Genomic DNA, 22300 nt, shown 5'->3' with positions numbered 1-22300 from the left:
CCTAGGCTCGCGCTCTCCTTTGCTGTGGATCTCGTACCCCGCTTTTGTGGAGGGGGGTGGGGCCGAGAGCCGGGAGAGACCGCAGACGCGGTAGATGGAGCCCGGGGTAAAGTGGAGAGGTTGCAAGTGATCTCCCAGCGCTGAGTTCTGTGGCTAGGCTTGCGCTTCTCGGAAGAGCCCGGCTCAGCGCAACTTCGTTTCCGATGACTGGGGAAATGTGCGAACTCGAGGTCGCTCACCTGGACCTGCGGCTTCACTTGGCCGCAGGCTCACAGGTGATTTAGACGGGCTCTGTTTTCTTTCCGGGAGAGGAGACTCCCGAGCGCCCTGGAATGGGGAAACATTGCCAGTTCTCTGGAGAATGTGATCTCAAGCTCCTCAGAGCTTGGCTGAGAGAGGAGTTGGTTTTGTCGGTCAGTAACAGGTAGCAGAAGCTCATCTTAGCGAGGAGACTCACCTTCTTGAGGTTTGGACAAACTTTCAAAGGAGACAGCGCATCACAGGGAGGCTGGATTTTGATTGCTTGGTCTCCAGCCTGCGGAGTCCTGTTTACAGGTGTGGCTGGGAATCTTATTACTGATGGATGTAATCTGATTATCCTTTCTTAGTGATGCTTAACCAGTGTCATATTTTTTTCTCTTTTTCTTGTAAAATAGTTGACTTTATGTGAGGAATTTTATCCTGTTCTTAAACAATTTTTAACTAGTCCTTGCATGACTTGGAGTGGGAGAGGTGGTCCATTCTGGGCTATCTGCATTCATTGAGATGCTTCAGTAAAGCATTTGTTGTGTCATTTACACTCCTTAGATGTGTTTTTATGCCTTTTTTGGGGGTGGGGGTGGGGGTTATAACCCTCTTGAAAAATCTTATTACTATTATCTATAAAATTGAAATAAAGTAATGGCTGCTGGGCCCTGGAGATTCAATGGGGACACGATGTAGTGCCCTTGTCTGCCAGAATTGTATCTGACAATGAAGTTCTGTCTCCAGACTGCCACTTCTGTAGCATCTTTGAGGCACACACATTTAGCATCACTCACCTCTTAACGGTGAAGAACCTGAGCTTTGAAAGTTAGGGAAACTTGGCCTTGGAGTTACTGGAATGTGGCGGAGGAGCTTTGTCTATCCCTTCCTTCTGTCCTTCCTGTTTTAAAGTAAAAGCATGAACAATTTCAAACATACATAAAGAGAACATAGTAAGGCTTCCATTTTCCACTACTTATGTTTGAGTTACTAATCTTTCCATATTTGCTTCATATTCCCCTCTCATTAAAATTAAACTGCAACTGAAATATTTTATCCATCCCTCCTCTTCAACATCCATCCTCAGATAACCACTACTGTGAAATCAGTATACAGAGTGTCCAAACATGTTTGTACTTCTGTGTTACATATCTACAAACCATATCCCCAAGCTTAACATTTTATTTAAGTAGCATAATTCTATATACATACAGCTTGCATTTTTAAATTTGTCAGTATGTGTTTGAGTATGCCTGTAGATCTTATTTACTTTAGCTGCTGCAGAGAATTCTAGTGTATGAATAAATTATAGCATGTTCTTTCCCTTGCCAAGAGAAAATTTGAGAGTTTCCAGTTTTTCACTGTTACACTTTTTCTGCATAGGACAGTTGATCTTTTTCTACTTTTTTTTTTAAACTTAACAATGCTACAGTCAGCGTCTGAAATGTGTTCTCCTTGAGCAATTTCTCTGTGAAACACACCTATACAGTTGATTGCTGGGGAGTGGAATCTAGGTAATGAGGCATTTATTATTTCTTCTTTAGCATGTATGTAGGGTATATGTAGGGTCTCTCACTTACTTGCTGAATGAAAAGTGAAATTGATGTTTTAGCTTTTAAGGTTATGTTAGTTGGCTGAGTTCGTCGGTTTTTTCAGTTTTTTTTTTTTTTGTTTAGAAAAACGAGCGCCTCTTAATTTTAAAGTGGGAAAGTGAAAGTTGCTCAGTTGTCTCCCACTCTTTGCAACCCCATGGACTATACAGTCCATGGAATTCTCTAGGCCAGAATACTGGAATGGGTAGCCGTTCCCTTCTCCAAGGGGTCTTCCCAATCCAGGGATCGAAGCTTGAGACAAAAGTGTGATGCGAGTCTGGGATATTTATACTAAAGCCTTTTCTTGGCTGGTCACCCAGGTGTAACCCTGGATTACTTGCTCAACTTTCTCTTCCTCATTTCTTCAAGCTTGGAAAGATTAGGGGCTTAAGTGAAGTGACAGTCAGTCGTGTCTGACTCTTTGCGACCCCATGGGCTGCAGCGTGCCAGGCTCCTCCATCCATGGAATTCTCCAGGCAAGAATACTGGAGTGGGTAGCCGTTCCCTTCCCCAGGGGATCTTTCCAACCCAGGGATCAAACCCAGGTCCCTGGCATTGCAGGCAGGTTCTTTACCGTCTGAGCCACCACCCATTTACAGAGGCATGTTCCTGCACTATGCGTGTATGAAAATATGGCTGTGTTCATGACATTTTCCATCTGATTATAATTCTGTTAATCAGGAAGCAGTTTAAGGCATTAAAACCCTTTGGTTTCCTCATTGTTACCTCAAGTTGCTGGGCAGACTCCTGCCTCAGAGTCACTGCATTTACTGTTCCCCATGGTTTGCATCAGTCTTCTGCCAGCTGTCTGCAGGGCTATGCCACTCAACCCCTCAGCTCGTCACTCAGAAGTCATCTTCTCTGGCCACCCCTTTGTGGCATACCCTGGTGCTCTTCTCTCTCTCTCTCTCTTGTTCTTTTATTGGACCAGGGATTGAACCTGGGCCCTTGGCAGTGAAAACTCTGGGTCCTAACCACTGGACCACCAGGGAATTCCCTTTTCTCCTTCATTTTCTTCCTAGCACGTAATTGCCTTCTAATTTGCCAGGAGTTAATATTAGTTTAGTTCACATTAGTAGTCTGTCTGCACTAGAATCTGTGCTCCATGAAGACAGGGATTTTGTCTCTTTTGTTTACTATTGAATCGGTAGTGTCAAGAACAGTGTTGCACACAGTAAGTACTCAAATATTTGAATTTCATGTCTTTTGTTGTGATTTTCTACTTAAATTTTTTCTTAGCACATATTGGATATCCTCAGTGGTGCTGGCTGTTACCCTGGCTGCAACTGAGTGCCCCAGATGTATTTTCAGTTTCCATCAGGATAAAAATACAGGTTCTTATAAACAGAGCACTGTATTAAATCTGTGTGATCTATCCCACAAAGCACTTGTGTCTTCAATTTTTTCTGCAACATTTGCCTTAACCTGAATTCAGAGGAAAACATAATATGATGCTCAGAAGCACACCCATCTTTCCTTTCCTAAGGCTAGTACCTTAGCCTTCCAACAGTTCATCTGTGGATGAGCATGACCAAGTGATGCTCATTCTCCATTCCATACGGGATCCAAACAGACTAGAAATGATCTCGAGTAACACCCACCACACTGAATTTCCAAGAATAGAAAGTGTATCTCTCTGAATTGTTGCAGAGGGTTTATTCATCATTGTTTTGATTTTTGTGCATTCATCCTGAGGTCATGTTTTCTTTTTTCTCTGGTTGGGGGGAATGGTGACCTTAGTATGAAGATCCAGGAGCAATCAACATATAAAATAGGATACCCAGAAATACGTAAAAGAAAAACTGTCACATCAGACAGTCCTTAACTCATGGTACTGAAAGCATTCACTATTAGTGCTGTGCATTATTTTGCTGAAAGCCAACTGAATATCCTCTGTGTAGGAGAAATGATGAATATAGGAGCTGACAAGACAAAGCTAAATATATCAAAAGCCTCTTGGGTGTATTTTAAATGGGTGATAGTGAAAAGAATTCTAGATTTTTCCCCCCTATTAATTATTTACATAGGTGTATGATACTGATGGTATCCTTTTAAGAAAATCATGAAGATGCTGCATGATTTAGAGATTATTTCTTATTTTATTGCTACCCATGAGCTGAAAAGTACAGGTGGTAGTAGTTTAATGAAAGATTGTTAATCAAACTCAGTTTCCCAACTCCAGCCATCTGCAGTGAACAGACCGCTCCAGCCTTTGACATCAGGCTCACTGATGGGTATTAGTATATATAATCAATATTTTAGCAAGTAATTTTGCGGACTTAACATGTGTTTTATTTATTTATTTTTTAACATGTGTTTTAAAACAAAACCTCTTCTCATTGAAGTATGCTTCATTCTTCAGTTTTATATTCTGTGTATAATAGAGTGTCACATAGTAGGTGGTTAACACTGAACTGTACACACCCACCCACCCTCCCATGTTGCCATAAAGCCCTTCAGGGTGTTCATCAGATATTGAACTTTCAGGAGCCTAGAGGAGAATTGAAACAGAAATCAAAAGGCCGAGGAGTGGAGGTAGTTAGCCAAATGCAGGCGGAAGTTCAGAAGATACATTCCTTTTCAGGGAAGTTAGATCACCTCTCTGAGCCTTGTTTTTTTTAATTTTTTTAATTTTTTTTTATTTGAAACTGCTTAGTTGCAAAGAGTGAAGTTTAGCCAACTGTTATGGACTGGATTTTGTATGCCTTCCCCACTGCCCCCCCCCCCCCCCAAATATTTATATATTGAATCCTCATTCCCAGTGCCTCGGAATGTGACTGCATTTGGAGGTTGGGTCTTTAAAGAGGTGTGTGCGTGCCAAGTCACTTCAGTCATGTCCGACTCTCTGCGACCCTGTGGACTGTAGCCCTCCAGGCTCCTCTGTCCATGGGATTTTCCAGGCAAGAATACTGGAGTGAGTTGCCATTTCCTTCTCCAGAGGATCTTCCCCACCCAGGGATCGAACTCAGGTCTCCCTCACTGCAGGCAGGCTCTTTACTGTCTGAGCCTTACCTATATAGTTTAAAAACCTGCTTGCGGCCTTTGGAACAGTTACTGTGTCTTGCCTGCTTCACCAGCTGATTTTGTGTGATAGGTCTCACCTTATCTAACCTGAACCTGGGACCTACTCCAGTTCTTCCTGTAGTAACTGGCCTTCACTGGAAACAGTGTCTTGCTTTATAAATTCCACAGCCATCGGTCACCCCTGGGTAAGGGGCAATCTTTGGGAGTTCATGACTTGTTCCTCCCTGCTTCTAAATGAACAGAAACCAGTTGTGAGAAAAGTTGGGTTGTAGGCCAAGGAGTTTATTGTATAGTGCAAGAAAATACATAAGTTTTTCCTTTACTTGTTTCTAAAATTGGCATTTAGTAAACAGCAAATTTATCGTCAAGTAATCGAGCATAAGCACTTTGTCCTCTACTATATCAGTTTTCCTCACTGTCAATAATTACTTTCAAACCTTAACTCTTTTTATCCCTGTTAAGTATTGCAATTGGTAACAGCGATATCAGTCTACAGTTGTTGTTTTTTTTCTTTCCTTCTAGATGAACTCAGTTTGCTTAATCCAGAATATTTTCTTTTTCAAGAGCTAAATGACTCTAGAATTAGCAACCCCAGCAGCATCTCTCTTTTCACTTTCACTACGTCTGTCCAGTTCCTTTTGCTGGCTGAAATGACAGAAACCCAGCCAGGAAAAAAAGCTTTGGCAGAGCTCACTGGTGGGGAATAAAAGGCTGAGCAGCTTCCTTTGCTCTAGGGCAGCACAGAGTCAAGTGTTTTCCTCCAAGAGAAGTTCATTTTGCAGACCGAGGCAGGCCATCTAGCAGGAATTCTTAAATATTTTTGAGTCAAAGATGGACATTTTTGCAAATTGGATGCAGGTGTTGGACCACTTTTCCTAGAGGGAAATTCACTTATATGCAATGATGCTATCCACTTGTGATCTTTGTTGGTTTCAAAAGGTTTGTGGAAGTCCCTGGGCTCAGCCTAGTTGTGAACATCTTTGGAGTCCCCAGGTTAACCCAAGATCTGTTGAATGTACCTAGAAGATCTTTATGCATTTGTCCTATTTACTTTTAAAAACCACCTTATAAGGTCGGGGGTACAATGACAAGGGGGTCTGTTCTTTAACAAGTGCCACTGTTCCTCAGACCTGACAGTATCATACAGGTATGTGTGCTGTTGCTCAGTCATGTGTGACCCTTTGCGACCTCGTGGACTGTAGCCCACCAGGCTCCTCTGCCCATGGGGTTTTTCAGGCAAGAAATACTGGAGTGGGTTGCCATTTCATCCTCTAGGGGATCTTCCTGACCCAGGGATCGAACCTGCGTCTCCTGTGTCTCTTACACTGCAGGCAGATTCTTTACCACTAGCGCCACCTGGGGAGCCTTATCCAACACGAGTGCAAAGTAATAACTGTGGGTCTTAAACCCTCAGTAGGAAAACCAGTCTATGTACCATCAATGATTTTTAGGAACTGTTTCTGTTGGAAGCAGTAAAACGCTATTTAGAAGTAATAAGTGTAATAAGTAGTAAACCTGTCATATGGCTATTTCACAGAGATGTGCTGGATTCTAAGGCTGGGTCTGGCGCTCCTTACCCCAGGGATATTTCTTGGTCTAGTGCTGGTACATACCATTTTCTGCTTTCCAGGGGACAGCAGTTTCCTCCCTTTACTGTTGAAGGAGGGAATGAAGATGTCCCTGGGTCCAGCACACGACACTTCTAAGCTCATGGGGTCAATCTCTGACTGCTCAACCAGGTACGGGGAATGTCTCCAATTCTGTGTCCTTCTCCTCTCAGTCTCCTAGGCTATGGGGCTGCCTCCAAAAGGGACCCAAGGAAGATAGGGTCACATTACCTAGCTGGGGAGCTGGTCCTCAGAAGCTGGCTTTTTCAGAGGAACTAGCCCACCTCTGGAAAGTAGCAGATGCTGGGAGAGAGTCATCCCAGGGTCATCAGCCATGCTCAGGAAGGAGCGTGTTCTGTCACTGTCTATCTTAGGTGACATCCTCTATCTCTTTAGTGAATATTTGAACTGGCTATAACAGAAGGTGAATAATGTAAGCTTTTTTCGACAAGTTCTTTCAATTGACTTGAGCACCTTCTCTGTCTGCACCACTCACTTTGCTTCTAGACTGGCAGATTCTGGAGGTCTGGGCTGTCTTACTCAGCATCAAATCCCTTGTGAGCAGTACATGTTGGTGGAATCATTGAGTGGTAGATAGAAGATCTGGGGATGAACAGCAATGCCTGCCTTCACGTGACTTTGAGTTTTAACAGGGAGGCCTGGCGTGCTGCGATTCATGGGGTCGCAAGGAGTCGGACACGACTGAGCGACTGAACTGAACACATTTGATTCCATTGGAGTACAAGGCTCTAGTTGTTGGAGTGGAGTGGTGGTGGGGACTCGATCGACAGTAGGTGTTGAGGTCTAGGAAAGAGAAATGAGCCCTCTGAACGTGGCACAGTCAGTAAGGGGCGAAGCTAGAGGTAAGCCTCAGTTTTGGCTACTCTTGGCACAGGGCTTCTAGGTGTTGTCCTTTTCTTTTTCTCTCTGATATAGACAGTGACCTTGGGAGTCCCACAGGTAGCTAAGGACAAGTGTTATTTTTTTTTTAATTTTTTTTATATTTTATTTTATTTTTAATTTTTTAAATTTTAAAATCTTTAATTCTTACATGCGTTCCCAAACATGACCCCCCCCCCCCCACCTCCCTCCCCACAACATCTCTCTGGGTCATCCCCATGCACCAGCCCCAAGCAGGCTGCACCCTACGTCAGACATGGACTGGCAATTCAATTCTTACATGATAGTATACATGTTAGAATTCCCATTCTCCCAAATCATCCCACCCTCTCCCTCTCCCTCTGAGTCCAAAAGGGACAAGTGTTATGAATGAAGACTGGTATAAACTCTGACTTGCTGCAGTGGAGTCTGGTTGGGAGTCCGAGGTGAGGCAGATGGCTTTGAGTGGCAACAGGAAGGTTGGAAAAGGAACTGGAACCCCGGCCCTTGGGATCCTGCTAGGCAAGAACCACATAAACAAACCCATTTGTCAAGCTTTGTCAGTGAGTTAACAAGATCTGTGCTGAGCCTCTTAGTTTGATGAGAAGGCTCACATAACTTGACCATCTCCTCCTACGAGAGTTGACCTGTTTGTGATTGATGGCTTTTCAAAAATGAAAGGGAGTGCTGACTTTGGGTGGATGGTTTTGACCCATAGACATTTCACTGGTGGGAGAAGCAGCCTGTACACAGTGGCTCCTCCCAGCTGCCCCAGAGGACGTGGGAACCTCTGAGCTGCAAGGCTAATGGACTTGTGAGTTGCTTTTTCTTTCTTCCTTAGCGAAGGCAGCCAGAAGCAAAACACAGTTGACCCTTGAACCATGTAGGGGTTTAGGGGGATACCTTCTACCTCACTACCACCAAGTTGAAAAATCTGTGTATCACTTTGACTCCCCTAGAACTTAACTTCTAATAGCCTACTGTTGACAGGAAGCCTTACTGGTAATACAAATTGTCGATTAGCACATATTTTGTGTGTTACAGATATTATTTATTGTTGTTGTTCAGTCGCTCAGTCGTATCTAACTTTGCGACCCTATGGACTGTAGCACGCCAGGCTTCCCTGTCCTTCACCATCTACCAGAGCTTGCTCAGATTCATATCCATTGAGTCAACGATGCCATCCACTATCTCATCTGTCAGCCCCTTTTCCTCCCGCCTTCATTCTTTCCCAGCATCAGGGTCTTTTCCAATGAATGGGCTGTTTGCATCAGGTAGCTGGAGTATCGGAGCTTCAGCATCAGTCCTTTCAATGAATATTCAGGATTGATTTCCTTTAGGATTAACTGGTTCGATCTCCTTGCAGTTCAAGGGACTCTCAAGGGTCTTTTCCAACACCACAGTTCAAAAGCATTAATTCTTCAGCACTCAGCTTTCTTTATGGTCCAACTCTCATGTCCGTACATGACTACTAGAAAAACCATAGCTTTGACTAAATGGAACTTTGTTGGCAAAGTAATGTCTCTGCTTTTTAATATGGTGTCTAGGTTTGTTATAGCTTTTCTTCCAAGGAGCAAGTGTCATTTATTTCATGGTTGCAGTCACTATCTGCAGTGATTTTGGAGCCCAAGAAAATAAAGTCTGTCCCTGTTTCCATTGTTTCCCATCTATTTGCTCTGAAGTGATGGGACCGGATGCCATGATCTTACTTTTTTGAATGTTGAGTTTTAAGCCAACTTTTTCACTTTCCTCTTTCACTTTCATCAAGAGGCTCTTCAGTTCCTCTTCACTTTCTGCCATAAGGGTGGTGTCATCTGCATATCTGAGGTTATTGATATTTCTCCTGGCCATCTTGATTCCAGGTTGTGCTTCATCCAGCTGGGAATTTTGCATGATGTACTCTGCCTATAAGTTAAATAAGCAGGGTGACAATATACAGCCTTGATGTACTCTTTTCCAAATTTTGAACCATCCATTATTCCTTGTCCGGTTCTAACTGTTGCTTCTTGACCTGCATACAGATTTCTCAGGAGGCAGTAAGATAGCCTGGTATTCCCATCTCTTGAAGAATTTTCCACAGTTTGTTGTGATCCACACAGTCAAAGGCTATAGCATGGTCAATGAAGCAGAAGTAGATGGTTTTCTGGAATTCTCTTGCTTTTTCTGGGATTCAGTGGATGTTGGCAATTAGATCTCTGGTTCCTCTGCCTTTTCTAAATCCAACTTGAACATCTGTTAGTTCTCAGTTCACGTACTCTTGAAGCCTAGCTTGGAGAATTTTGAGCATTACTTTGCTAGCATGTGAAATGAGTGCAGTTGTATATTGTAGCCTTACAATAAAGTAAGCTAGAGAAGAAGTGTTAAGGAAATAGTGTAAGGAAGAGAAAATACACTTCTAGTTCTGTGTATGTATTGATACCCTACAATACAATACAATGTATTGATACTCTAAGTTAACGTTGTCTGTTTACGTGATTAATTGTTAGTATCCACATCAGTATAGTCTTATAATACAAAACACGGTTGATGTTATATGTATTATTAACACTGGATATCAAAAATGAAAAGTTGTGAAAAAATCCATATTTATAGGAATAAACAGTGGTGTGATTGCTTTAAGGTTGCTTAGTATAATTGGTACAATTGCTTCATGGTAGTGTAGCCTAGACACTAATGAATGAATCTTTATAAAATTTTATGGTATACAGTATTACAGTTATATTCATAATACAGTATTGAAAACTTACATTTTTAAACAAAGCTGCTTAGCATGTTGATAGGCTGATAGGCAGTTTCTCCTATTATGAGAGAGGCATACTGTAATTTTTTTTAAAAGCAAAGTAAGAAAACAGTAAGAAACCTAATGCATTATTAGTTTTATATTAAATATCACCCACCTTATGCCTATTTAAGGATAGACTGGTATCTGCACATTTATGCATTCATGATATACCTTAAAAATTTTTTTTTCTATTTCTAGGCTACATGGTTTGTCGGTGAGGTTTTTCAAATTGTCCCAAATCTCCAAAAAGCTTTCCAATCTATTTATTGAAAAAAAATTGCATGTAAGTGGACTTGCATAGTTCAAACCTGTGTTGTACAAGGGCCATAAACATATGTGGGCCTCTGAGGTCCCACGTTGAACCATGTCAGAAAGGCCTCACCCACAGCCAGGTGGGGAGAAGCCTACCATTCTGTCTCCAAGTGAATCTTATTTTGGGCTCAATTCACATTCATCATGGATACGATTTACTTCGACGAATATGCTCAGGACCTTCTTGAATCATCATTTTAAAAAATCCTTAATTTTCTTTGGGGCTATATCATTTTTCTCTTTTGAGAAAAAAGTTTCACATTTCTTTCCTTTGAGCTTTATTATTTACTTAAAAAAATATTTGTTTGGCTATGCTGGGTCTTTCAGCCTGCAGAATCTTTGTTGCAGCATGTGCGATCTAGTTCCCCGACCAGGGATTGAACCTGGGTCCCCTGTATTGGGAGTGCGGAGTCTGACGACTGGATCCAGCAGTGGTCAGTCAATCCTGTCTGACTCTTTGCAACCCCATGGATTGTAGTCCACCAGGCTCCTCTGTTCATGGGATTCTCCAGGCAAGAATACTGGAGTGGGTTGCCATTTCCTTTTCCAGGGGATCTTCCCGACCCAGGGATCTAACCCGGGTCTCCTGTGTTGCAGGCGGCTTCTTTACGATCTCAGCCACCAAGGAGACCTCTGGACCACTAGGGAAGTCCCTTTGAGCTTTTTTTTGAAATCCGAAGAAACTAGAAAATACAGGCATAGACACTAACCAGTATCTGTATACCAACCAGGATTTCCTAAGAGTTTTTTTTTTTTTTAAGGAAAAACTCCTTTCTTCCACTAACCTTGTGTATATATCCAGTCAGCAACACCTTGATAATTAGATTCTTTCTGTGCTGTCCAACTTTAGGTTGTGCTTGGAGTGCTGTTTGGTGACTTTTTCTATTGCTTCTCCTCTAGAGTCTTTAAAAGCTAGAAAGAGATGACCCCCTGTCCCAGCCTGTCTCCCAGCAGATCTGTGGACGGCTGTGTTGCTACTTGTGCCTTGTCTGGCAACAAGCTTGCTTTCTTCTTCTACTTTAAAACAACCCCTGATTATTTTGAGTGCATACCCCTTGGAACAAAGCGCATTTGATTTTCATTGCATTGCAGATGGGTGTTTTGTCCACTGTGGCAGAAGAAACAAAGAGTAGCTCACCCTATCCTGGTGATATCTGAGGTGGCAGCCTGCTGGCTGCGGGTGCTTCTGTGTGTGGCTTCCAGAACAAATACTGCCTGCACCCCCTGCCCCATTACTGTCTCACTGGTGATTGTTTTAGGACACACTTTTATTATGATATCAGTGCTTGTAATGGTTGTAAAACATTGCAGTATTTCCCCCCCTTTTTTTTTTAATAGCTTGGAAAGAGGTATACAAGACATAGGTATACTGTATACAGGTATCCAGTATACAGGACATTAGAATAATTTCCTAAGGAACAGAAATGTCCTAGTAGTGGGGAAGGATTTAAATATCTAGCCGTTCTGCTTTTTCATATTGTTGCCAAAGCATGGAAACCTCCACCCTAGTCTAGTTTGCCAGCTCAGCTGAGTATAAAAATAGCCGCTTCACTTGTCTGTAATTATCTTTACATTTTATGTTATTGACTGGGTATCTTTAGCCAAGCTGTATGGAAAAGGATTTTTTTTTCTGGACTGGTGAGCTGATTGCATTTATTCACTATGTATATGCTTCACATGTTAAAAGGACAAAGACATAAAATGCCACCTTCCCCTGGAATGTTGTGAGGGCAAGCAGCCAGAAGGGAATGCCTTTTTTCATATTGGTCTGTTCAGATGTCCTAGGGGGAGCTCTGTATATGCCAGTGGCTGATCTGAGGACTGTTCCATCTTTAAAGGCAACAAAATTTTTAAGTTGTAAAAAGATTGGTCTGTTGGTCAGACTTTTTTTTAAAATTACTAGTGCTGTTTAATATGCAGCTCAGAAACGAAATTTTAAGTGTCAACCCAGCCTTCTATTTTTAAATTGTGCCACTTTGGCCAAATAAACTTTCTTGGTGGCAATTTCCTAATCTTGAAACTGAGAATAAAAGCAATAGCATCTAATTTTGAAGTGGTGTGAGCATTAAATAAAACTCGTTTAAATCAGATAGTAAAAAAAAAAAATTTTTTTTTGCAAAGTAGTCATGTAAATGATAGCTATTGTGAATATTACTAAGGTTATCATGTTCTGTATCCTACCTTTGAAGAACTGTTGATTGATTGGCCAATATGATTGCACCTGCCATTATAAGCTATAGCACTAAAAAGGGGTTGCCCTCATCTGTCACTGAAACACATTTGCCAGGTATCTTCGGTGTAGTTTGGGACTATGTTTTCCTGTGTTATCATTCCTCCATTTAGTCCTTCTTTATATCCTTACATAATGTGGACAGTATAAAGGCATATTTCCTATAGTTGTGATCAAGCCTATTCCCAGTTGTGTTAACAAATTCCGTTGTGTCTCACCAGACAGCTTTTGTTTCAGTCACCATCTAGGCACAGAGGAGTAATCTTGTGGTTAAAATGAAGATAGTAGTGTCCAGAATGAAGTGATGGGGAAATTAAATTCCCTTTTGAATCCTTTGGAAAATTGTCCACCTGTTGATAGAGAAAAACAGACATGTTTTCTGAACCATATATAACAGAGTAATAGTTTGCATAGAAGTCCATCAGTCTGGAAATGAAATTTAAAAAAATTTTTTACATTGGAGGATAATTGCTTTACAATGTTGTGTTAATTTCTGTTGTACCGCAACATAAGTATACATATATCCCCTCCCTCTTGAGCCTCCATCCCACCCCTCTATGATGTCACAGAGCTCTGAGCTGAGCTTTGAAATGAAATTGTTGGTTAATCATCCCTTCTTCTGCATGTGGCAGAGTGAATCTTTTAAACTAACTTTCATCCATTACCGACTTGTGGGATTTACTAGATCTAAGCTTTATGATTTGATAGTAAGTGAATGTTAAACATGATAACCTATACTTTTTTCCCCTTAATTTTGTGCCTGCCTTGTAATAATAATAAGATGCTGTAATTGCCAGTTGTGCCAGTCTTTGAGGGGAAAATGTGAATCATTACTGTCTAATAGAATATAAGTAAACCATAAATACATGCCATCACAAGTCATTTCAAAGTTTCTAGTAGACAAGAGAAGGAAAATGAAGCAACTGAGATTGTAATCATCTTATTTTTATCGAGTATATCCAAAATTCTGTCAACGTGTATTCAGTCAAGCTATTAATGATATAGTTGACCTTTTTGTTATAGTAAATCTTTGAAATCCATTGTGTATTTTCCACCTACACATGTCAGTGTATTTTCCACTTACGTGTGTCAGTTTGTGTTAGCCATGTTTCAGATGCTTAGCGGCCACGTGTGGCTAATGACTGCGGTATGGGACAGCACTGGTCGAAGTAGTATGTCTTTTTGTAGGTCCTGTAACTCCAGTCCAACCTGACACTTAGAATGCCCTCAGTAGATGCAGGTTTGATTAAGCTTCCCTGTGTCTTTACCTAGTTATCTGGAATTTTACCCTTCATTTTCAGTGCTTCCTTAGCGAAGTATGATAGCTCACTAGCTTCATCATCATCTGATTACACATGAAATAGTGGACGTCTGTGTTCTTGGTTTACAAATCTATGTGTCTCTGCTTTCTTGCATGCGTGTTAATCAGCATGGACTTTTTTTTCCCTTTGTTGTAGGCAGGGCTTGGCCCAGAGTTGGTAGGCAGTGCCTATGGGTAAATAAGACAGTATGGATTTCTTAGTTTTCCTCTTAAGTTGCGAGTTCTTGAGTAGACGAGATGTTTTTACTCTTTAGAGCCTCATGGGATCAGGTGCCAGGTATGTGAGTTTGTGTGTGGGGCCCAGGGTGGAGGGGAGTGCGTTTTAAATCTTTGTTGCATGTGACAGACATATTCCCCATCCTTTATGTTAATGCTGTTTTATCTATCTCTCAGTACAGAAAATGGTTGAAAATGGAAAGAAGGTCCAGGGTCTCAGGTTCAGTCAACAGAGTCTGTGTTCACTGTGCAGATGGTCCTAGGCCCCCACGACAGAGCACGGGCTTGGAGTGGCCTGGGGCTTCTAGTGGAAAGGATCTGGAAGGCTTTCCCATTTGCGCTGCCAGGACAGTAGTGTGGCAAATCCAGGCCAGCCTAACCCCTAGGGGGTGATGCTTGGTGACTGAGCCACCGTGTCGGGCTTCTCTTCCAGCTGTCTTGTTTAGACTCAATTAGGCTGAGTGAAAGCATGCTTCTTTATCATATCTTCAGCGATATTCAAGGATGAACTGCTCTGAGAATTATCCTTGGTGCCTGAGGTCTCCTGATCCAGCTGAACCCCACCGTTCCACCCCCTCCTCCAGGCAGCTTCCCCACTGTCTGCCCCCATCTCCTTGCCCCACCCACCCAGAAGTCTCTGTCTTCCTCCTGAGCCACATCACAGGGTCCTTCAGGACCCAGCTGTTACAATGGTTTTTCATCTCGTGAGGGTTTTTAACAGTCCATTTCTATTCATTTCCAGTTACTTGTGATTGTTTTCCTTGTTGGCAGGTTCCTGTAGGAGAGCGAAAGAGCCGGTCATATTTTCAGAGTGGAAATAACCCAGAAGGTGGGGCTTGCTGGCCATGTCTTCTGTGGTGAAGAAAGAATGGAATGCTTGGAGGTGGGGATGGGTGAGGGTATGCTGGCAGATCAGGGAGCAGCTAATAGCCAAACAAATGGATGATAAATAGGCCCTCCCTAACCTATGGGTACAGAGGGGACCTTGTAGGTCACCCCACTCTATTCAACCACTTAGACTCTGAGAGTGTGTTTCGGTTCTGTAGGTTCTTACAGTGAATTTAACTACAGGCTTCCAAATGAGCTGAACAGACAGACATACAGACTACAGCAGTGCTGCCAAGGTTCCAGGCTCCTCTTTTACTGTGGTGTCTAAGGTGACAGCCTGAGCAAGATTGACTACGTGAGAAGGCACCAGAGGATTTGTCAATATTCGTTGATTGCAAGTCACAGAAACTCAACTTGAACTAGCTTAGGATAGGAGGGAGGGCTTCCCTGGTGGCCCTGGTGGTAAAGAACCCACCTGTCAGTGCAGGAGACACAAGAGACATGGGTTTGATCCCTGGGTCAGGAAGATCCCCTGGAGGAGGGCATGGCAACCCACTCCAGTATTCTTGCCCAGAGAATCCCATGGACAGAGGAGCTTGGCAGGCTACAGTCCATGGAATTGCAAAGAGTTAGACACGACTGAAGTGGCTTTGCACGCACGTAGGTTGGGGTGAGGAATCGAGGGGCAGCTTGGCTCATGGGATTCCAAATTCTGTGCTAAAAGGGTGTCGGCGGGACCTCTCTGGTTCCCTCCCTCAAACCAGCTCTCTGTTCTGGCTTAGGAGTGTCTTGGACAGCTGCCAGGCTCACATTTTCCTAGTTCTCCACCGGAGAGGAAGGCTTTAATCTTCCCTTTTTCTTCCCCGTTCTACTCCCTTCCCTTCCTTCTTCTTGTACTCACTCCTTCCCTGTCCCTTTCCTCTTCCCCAACCCAGAATCCCAGGGAGGGTCTCTGGTAGCCTTCCTAAGGACGCCTTTCCATCTCTTGGGAACAGCTAAGGTCAGGCTGTAACTGGGTTGGAGTCGGGTGGTGGGCGGGGGGTGGGGGGGTGGGGAGGGAATAGGAGGACAGCTTTCTAGAAAGAAATGCAGTTATCAGAAGAAGGTTGGGCACTGAGAGTCATGGGGCAGACAGCATGCCACAAGGTAATGTGTTAGGTTAGAGAAAATGCAGAGACGTGCCTTCAAGTGACCAGGGCTGGAGATGAGAATAAACGATTTGAGTACGTGGTGTTCGAATGACATCCCAACATGGTAGCTGGGACAGCCAGAAATGATTTTTGTGCTCTCCATCTGCTGTTCCCCTCCTGCTTCTAGGGCGTCAGACTTCACAGTATCCATGTTGTTAACTTATTTATCCCTTATCCTCAAAAAGTATTTGAGGCACTGGATGACTGATTTATTAGAACCATTGTGACCATCGTAAATGACACTTCCTGCATCCAAGATTGTGGAGAGTCTGAGTTACCCCATTTTAAAGCCAAGTCAAAGAACCAATGATGTCACAGTAAGCCAACATTTGACCATTAAATCTTTCTAGAGTAAAACCAAGGGAATCTGGTATAACCATTCAGGGAGCTACCCTCTCGCACTCTAAAGCTGTTTTTCACTACCTAGCAACTTAGCATTTCACTTTTTGTATTTCATCTTGTTAAAAACAGCTTCATCGAGGTATGATTTATATTCCACAAAATTTACCATTTTTAGTATACAGTACTGCTCAATTTTTAATAAATTTACAGAGCTGTGGAATCATCACCACAATTGAGTTTTAAGGCATCTCTCTCACCATCCCAAAACAGCCCTCATGCTCATTTGCAATTCCTCCTTATCATCCCCAGCCCTAGGCGACTGCTAATCTACTTCCTGTCTATAAATTTGCCAGTTCCAGACATGTCCTACAGATGAAATCTTACACTGTGTGGTCTCTGTGTCTGACCTTCACTTGGGGCAATGGTTTCACGCTGCATGTATCAACCCTTGGTTCCTCTTTGGTCCAGGAGAGTCTGCCTTCCCCTGTATGGAAATGCCATGTTTTGTTTACCTTACTTGGTGGGTGTTTCAGTTTCCACTTTTTCATGATTCTGAATACTGCTGCCCTGAACATTCATGTGCACCTCTCTGTGGACACGTGTTTTCATTTCTTTTGGCAAGACACATTGCGTAATTGCCAGGTTGAATGGTAAATGCATATTTAACCTAAGCTGCCAAACTACTTGTCACAGTGACTTTGTGCTTTCCACATTTTATATATTCACCAGTAACATTTGAGGAGTGGCCCTGTCTTTTTAAACTTGAATGATTCTTAAGGATTTTAAGGTGGGGAAAGCCAAGAAATGGACTTGAGATGAAGATGGTAAGGCGCTTAGCACATACCCCTTGCTGTTTGGGTTTGATTGCTAGATGTGTTCAGGGCAGCTTTTTTGCTTGAGAGATGAACACAGTGTTATGTCTTGATAGAGCTGTTGACACCAACATCAAAGATTTGGAAATACACCCTGGAAACAGGGCATTTTAGAGATCAGCTTAAAAATAACCTCAAAAGGAGGGATAATCCCGTGGTGTTTCTTAGTCCTGGAGTGGTTTTTGTATTCCAGAGGTAGCTTGTTTTGATCAAGCCCATGCTTTTTAAATTGGATGGATTTAGGGCATGAGGTAACCTCGGGGCTTTTCTTTGGTAGGTTTATTGGAGCATGTGAGCGGCAGATTTGACAGCCCAGATAGTAATGTTACCAGAGCCCCGACCAGTTTTATTTATATCAGTGCTGGTGGCTCTCACTGATTCATGGACTAAGATCAGTCCTCATTGATGGCAGGTTTTATTTTTAAAGAAGAATGATGTATTTGTTTCTCAAAAGAAATGTCATCCCCTGATAAAGGCAAGTTGTGAATATAGGGAGGGAGATTAATGTTCTTAAGAGTTTCCCTTCATGATCATTATGGTAGGTTATCTGGATGGCGTTTATGGTTTTAAGAGTGTGGTCATTTTTGGGGGGAGGGAGTGAGATATTACAGGATTCATCGCCAGAATGAAACTCCTGCCTGTGTCTTTTTTTCTCCCTCTTACCTTTCCCTCTTCTTTGTCATCTGGGCAATCTTTTATCTCACCTGCACCTTAGTGAATATATGAAAGCACTCAGCCCATAATTAATGCTTAGTAAAGTTTGCATGTTTGTTGAGTCATTCATTCATTTATTTATATATATCTGGTCTGTGGAGTAAATAAGACACCTAAAATCTGATCACAAAGCAGCTGTGTTTTGTGTCCCACTGACTCTTTAAAATTTATTCAGAGAGGTTAGTCTATCTCATGCCTCTGGGTGAAATCTATCACTTTTCTGATTAGATTAAAAAAATTCTACAGTCAATTTCAGTTGCTAAATACTCTTAATTTAGAACGTGGAATGCCTGATTTAAAATAAAAATTTCAAATTTGATTTAAAAGAAAATATCTTTCTTTTCCTCTCTTTCTCCATTTTCTCCTGTTACTCTACTCCCTTTATCTGACTGTCATGGTTTGTGTCCCCTCCAGGGTTGGAAAGCAAACTGGAGACAGGAGAGGGGAGATGAGAGGTGAGAAGAATGAGAAAGTTCTTACTTGGTGGTACGCAGGAAGACAGTGCTCTGCTCTCTAATCCTGACAGATATTTTGAGCTGATTCTTGCTCTTTGAGGAGGTATTTTAGGCTGGACCATGTGCTCCTAAAATTCATATGTTAAAGTCCTGACCCCTGGTACTTCGGACGCGACTGTTTGTGGAGGTAGGGCCTTTAAAGATACGATTAAGATAAATGAGACTATATGGGTGTGACTGGTGTCCTTATAAAAAGACATTAGGACAAAGACATACAAAGAGGAAGGGCTCATGAACACAAAGGGAGAAGGAAGCCATCTACAACCAGGGAGAGAGGCCTTAGTTCAGTTCAGTCACTCAGTCGTGTCTGACTCTTTGCAACTCCATGGACTGCAGCATGCCAGACTTCCCTGTCTCACCAACTCCTGGAGCTTACTCAAACTCACGTCCATGCCAGACTTCCCTGTCTATCACCAACTCCTGGAGCTTACTCAAACTCACGTCCACTGAATTGGTGATGCCATCCAACCATCTCATCCTCTGTCGTCCTCTTCTCCTCCTGCCTTCAGTCTTTCCAACATCAGGGTCTTTTCCAATGAGCCAGCACTTTGCGTCAGGTGGACAAAGTATTGGAGTTTCAGCTTCAGCATCAGTCCATCCAGTGAATATTCAGGACTGATTTCCTTTAGGATGGACTGGTTTGATCTCCTTGCAGTCCAAGAGGCCTCAGAATAAATCAGAATTGGCTTTGCTGTTACCGCTGTCTTGGACTTCTAGCACCCAGAACGGTGAGGATACAGATTTCTGTTGCATAAGCCACCAGATGTGACACTTGGTTACACAGTCCTAGCAAACCAGCAGAGGAGGCCTTGGAAGGTCCCTCTCTCTTCCTGGTTCCACTCCTGGACCGTCACTAGGGACCCCTCTGATTCCTGTGTTGCAGGTTCTGCTTTGTTGCTTTTCTGTCTGGGACTCGGCCTCTCTCTGCCCTCTTCACCTTGTAATCCACTTTGTTAGACAGAATCCAAGACAGCTTACTACTCTTCCATGAATTGCCTATGTCTGGTTTACAGGAGACAGACATCTGTGCACAGATAAACTTCAGCATCAGGCTGATCACAGCCCAGCAGCTACCATGCCTTCATTCCCACCCTTAGAACTTAGGCCAGTTTCTCTCCAAACTTGTAGATTTTCCAGGCGAGGATCAGACCCCTGTCCAGTCTCTCTAAGTAGTCCTGCGGGCCTTTCTCATTGAGTAGGCCTGGTGGGAATCATTGCATCATTCCTTCCCAAGAAAGCTGCTGCTGCCGCTAAGTCGCTTCAGTTGTGTCCGACTCTGTGCAACCCCATAGACTGCAGCCCACCAGGTTCCCCCGTCCCTGGGATTCTCCAGGCAAGAATACTGGAGTGGAGAAAGAACCTCCCCCAATCTCCATGTGCTCTAACCCATTTAAACCCTGGATGTGATTGAGGGTTCAAGAGTCCTGTTACCAGTTTTTAGCTAAATCCTTTGAAATTGTGCATCTTGGACTGGCCGCAATGAAATGTTGTATCTTTGTGCTTCTAATTTGATACCCAGTGCTTGTTCAGGTGGTATTGAGTGGTAAAGAACCTGCCTGCCAATGTAGGGGAGACCCTGGGGTTCGATCCCTGGGTCAGGAATATCCCCTGGAGGAGGGCATGGCAACCCACTCCAGTATTCTTGCCTGGGAAATCCCATGGACACAGGAGCCTGGCAGGCTACAGTCCATAGGGTCACACAGACTCGGACAGGACTGAAGCGACTTAGCGTGATCGCTTGTTCACGCATCCTTTCTCTCAGCCTCAGTGAACTTCCGCTGAGTGTGGACCATGGAGAAAGTCCTGCTGAGGTCAGAGATGAACGTTTGGGCATTGCTCACTTCAGTTTAGTCACTCAGTCATGTCCGACTCTTTGTGACCCCAGGGACTGCAGCTCGCCAGGCTTCCCTGTCGTTCACCGTCTCCTGGAGCTTGCCCAAACTCATGTCCACAGAGTCGGTGATGCCATCCAACCATCTCATCCTCTGTTGTCCCTGTCTCCTCCTGCCTTCAACCTTTCCCTGTGTCAGGGTCTTTTCCAATGAGTCAGTTCTTCGCATCAGGTGGGCACAGTATTAGAGCTTCACCTTTAGCATCAGGTGCAGCTAGGATGTCAGAGAAGGCAATGGCACCCCACTCCAGTACTCTTGCCTGGAAAATCCCATGGGCGGAGGAGCCTGGTAGGCTGCAGTCTAGGGGGTCGCTAAGAGTTGGACACGACTGAGTGACTTCACTTTCACTTTCCTGCATTGGAGAAGGAAATGGCAACCCACTCCAGTGTTCTTGCCTGGAAAATCCCAGGGAGGGGGGGGCCTGATGGGTTGCCATCTACGGGGTCGCACAGAGTCAGACACGACTGAAGCGACTTAGCAGCAGCAGCGAGGATGTACTTTTTCCTTGTTGAGAAGTTCCCTACCTGGAAGTGGTAGAATCTCATGCAAAAATAATAGATCAGGCACGCAGATCTGGAGGAGCCTTTGGCCTGCTTTGCATCAGGCTGATAAGATCTCTGTCCTAAGCACTTGCCCCCTGGGGTTTTAGCAGCTGGTCCTTGCTTTCTGTTGACTCTTGCATTCCATTATTCAAATGGTCAGCTCCCTAGGCTACGCTCAGCTTGTGATTAGGGAGATGCTGCAGGAGGTGCACGGCTTAGAGAGGAGAGGGGGGCAGAGGGAACAAAGAGGAGCAACTTGATAAGATTCATAGGCCAAATGAGATGGTGGTTTGGGGTTTTTTAAAACTTAGTGCTTTCATATGTACATGTGAAAACTGATTATGGCATTTACTTAATCGCATTGCAGCTAACCCAGTCCATTTAGGACCATAAAAAGCCTTGCTGAGGTCAAAGATGAAGTCTACAGTCTACCCAGGCACCTAACCTGTATCTCTGTCCTACACATTCCTTCAGGAAACATTTATTGATTTTTATACCAATGGCTGCTGCTGCTAAGTCACTTCAGTCGTGTCTGACTCTGTGCGACCCCATCGATGGCAGCCCACCAGGCTCCCCCGTCCCTGGGATTCTCCAGGCAAGAACACTGGAGTGGGTTGCCATTTACTTCTCCAATGCATGGAAGTGAAAAGGGAAAGTGAATCGCTCAGTCGTGTCTGACTCTTTGTGACCCCATGGACTGCAGCCTACCAGGCTCCTTCATCCATGGGATTTTCCAGGCAAGAGTCCTGGAGTGGGTTGCCGTTGCCTTCTCTGATGGCTAGCACCCAGGTAATAAGCAAAATAAAAACTCTACCCTGAAAATCCTTCATTCCAATGTAAATAGCCTGAGATGTACATTTTCAAATTTGCCAGAAAAACTGGTAATAGGGACTCTTGAACCCCTTGCTTACATCCAGGGTCTAAAAGGGTCAGGGAACGGAGACTGGGGGAAAGTCTTTCTTCAGAGAGAAGTTTGCATCACTTCCCACCATGCCCGCTCAGCCTCCCGAGAGAAGCTTCAAGGACAGTTGGCAGAGTTTGGCTGGGGGTTTGACCTTCACCTGGGATGGCTGTGCCCTGTCTTGTCAGAAAGGCCCAACGAGGAGCCCTCTTCTCGTCAGCTTGCCCAGATCCTGAGTTCCCTTTTAGAGACACTCAGACCCCTACCTCTGTGGTGAAGACGTCTCTGATTTTTCCTA

General features: G+C 43.6%; 1 protein-coding gene across 17 annotated transcripts in view; it reads left to right on the top strand.

Moving 5' to 3' along the window:
- Nucleotides 1-22300, top strand: part of RAI14 (retinoic acid induced 14) — a 163562-nt gene that overhangs the window by 1532 nt on the left and 139730 nt on the right. For 2 of the 17 annotated variants that reach the window (XM_069555849.1, XM_069555836.1), the window contains exon 1: nucleotides 93-555. The exons of the other annotated variants lie outside the window; for them this stretch is intronic. The gene's annotated coding sequence lies outside the window, so the exon portion shown is untranslated. Of the gene's footprint in view, nucleotides 1-92; nucleotides 556-22300 lie in introns of those variants that run through there. 17 annotated transcript variants of the gene reach the window in all.

Source organism: Ovis canadensis, chromosome 16 (assembly GCF_042477335.2).
Source record: "Ovis canadensis isolate MfBH-ARS-UI-01 breed Bighorn chromosome 16, ARS-UI_OviCan_v2, whole genome shotgun sequence".
NCBI lineage: Eukaryota > Metazoa > Chordata > Mammalia > Artiodactyla > Bovidae > Ovis > Ovis canadensis.
The sequence above is the reverse complement of the archived record's forward strand: the minus strand, read 5'-3'. Positions and strand labels throughout refer to the sequence as shown.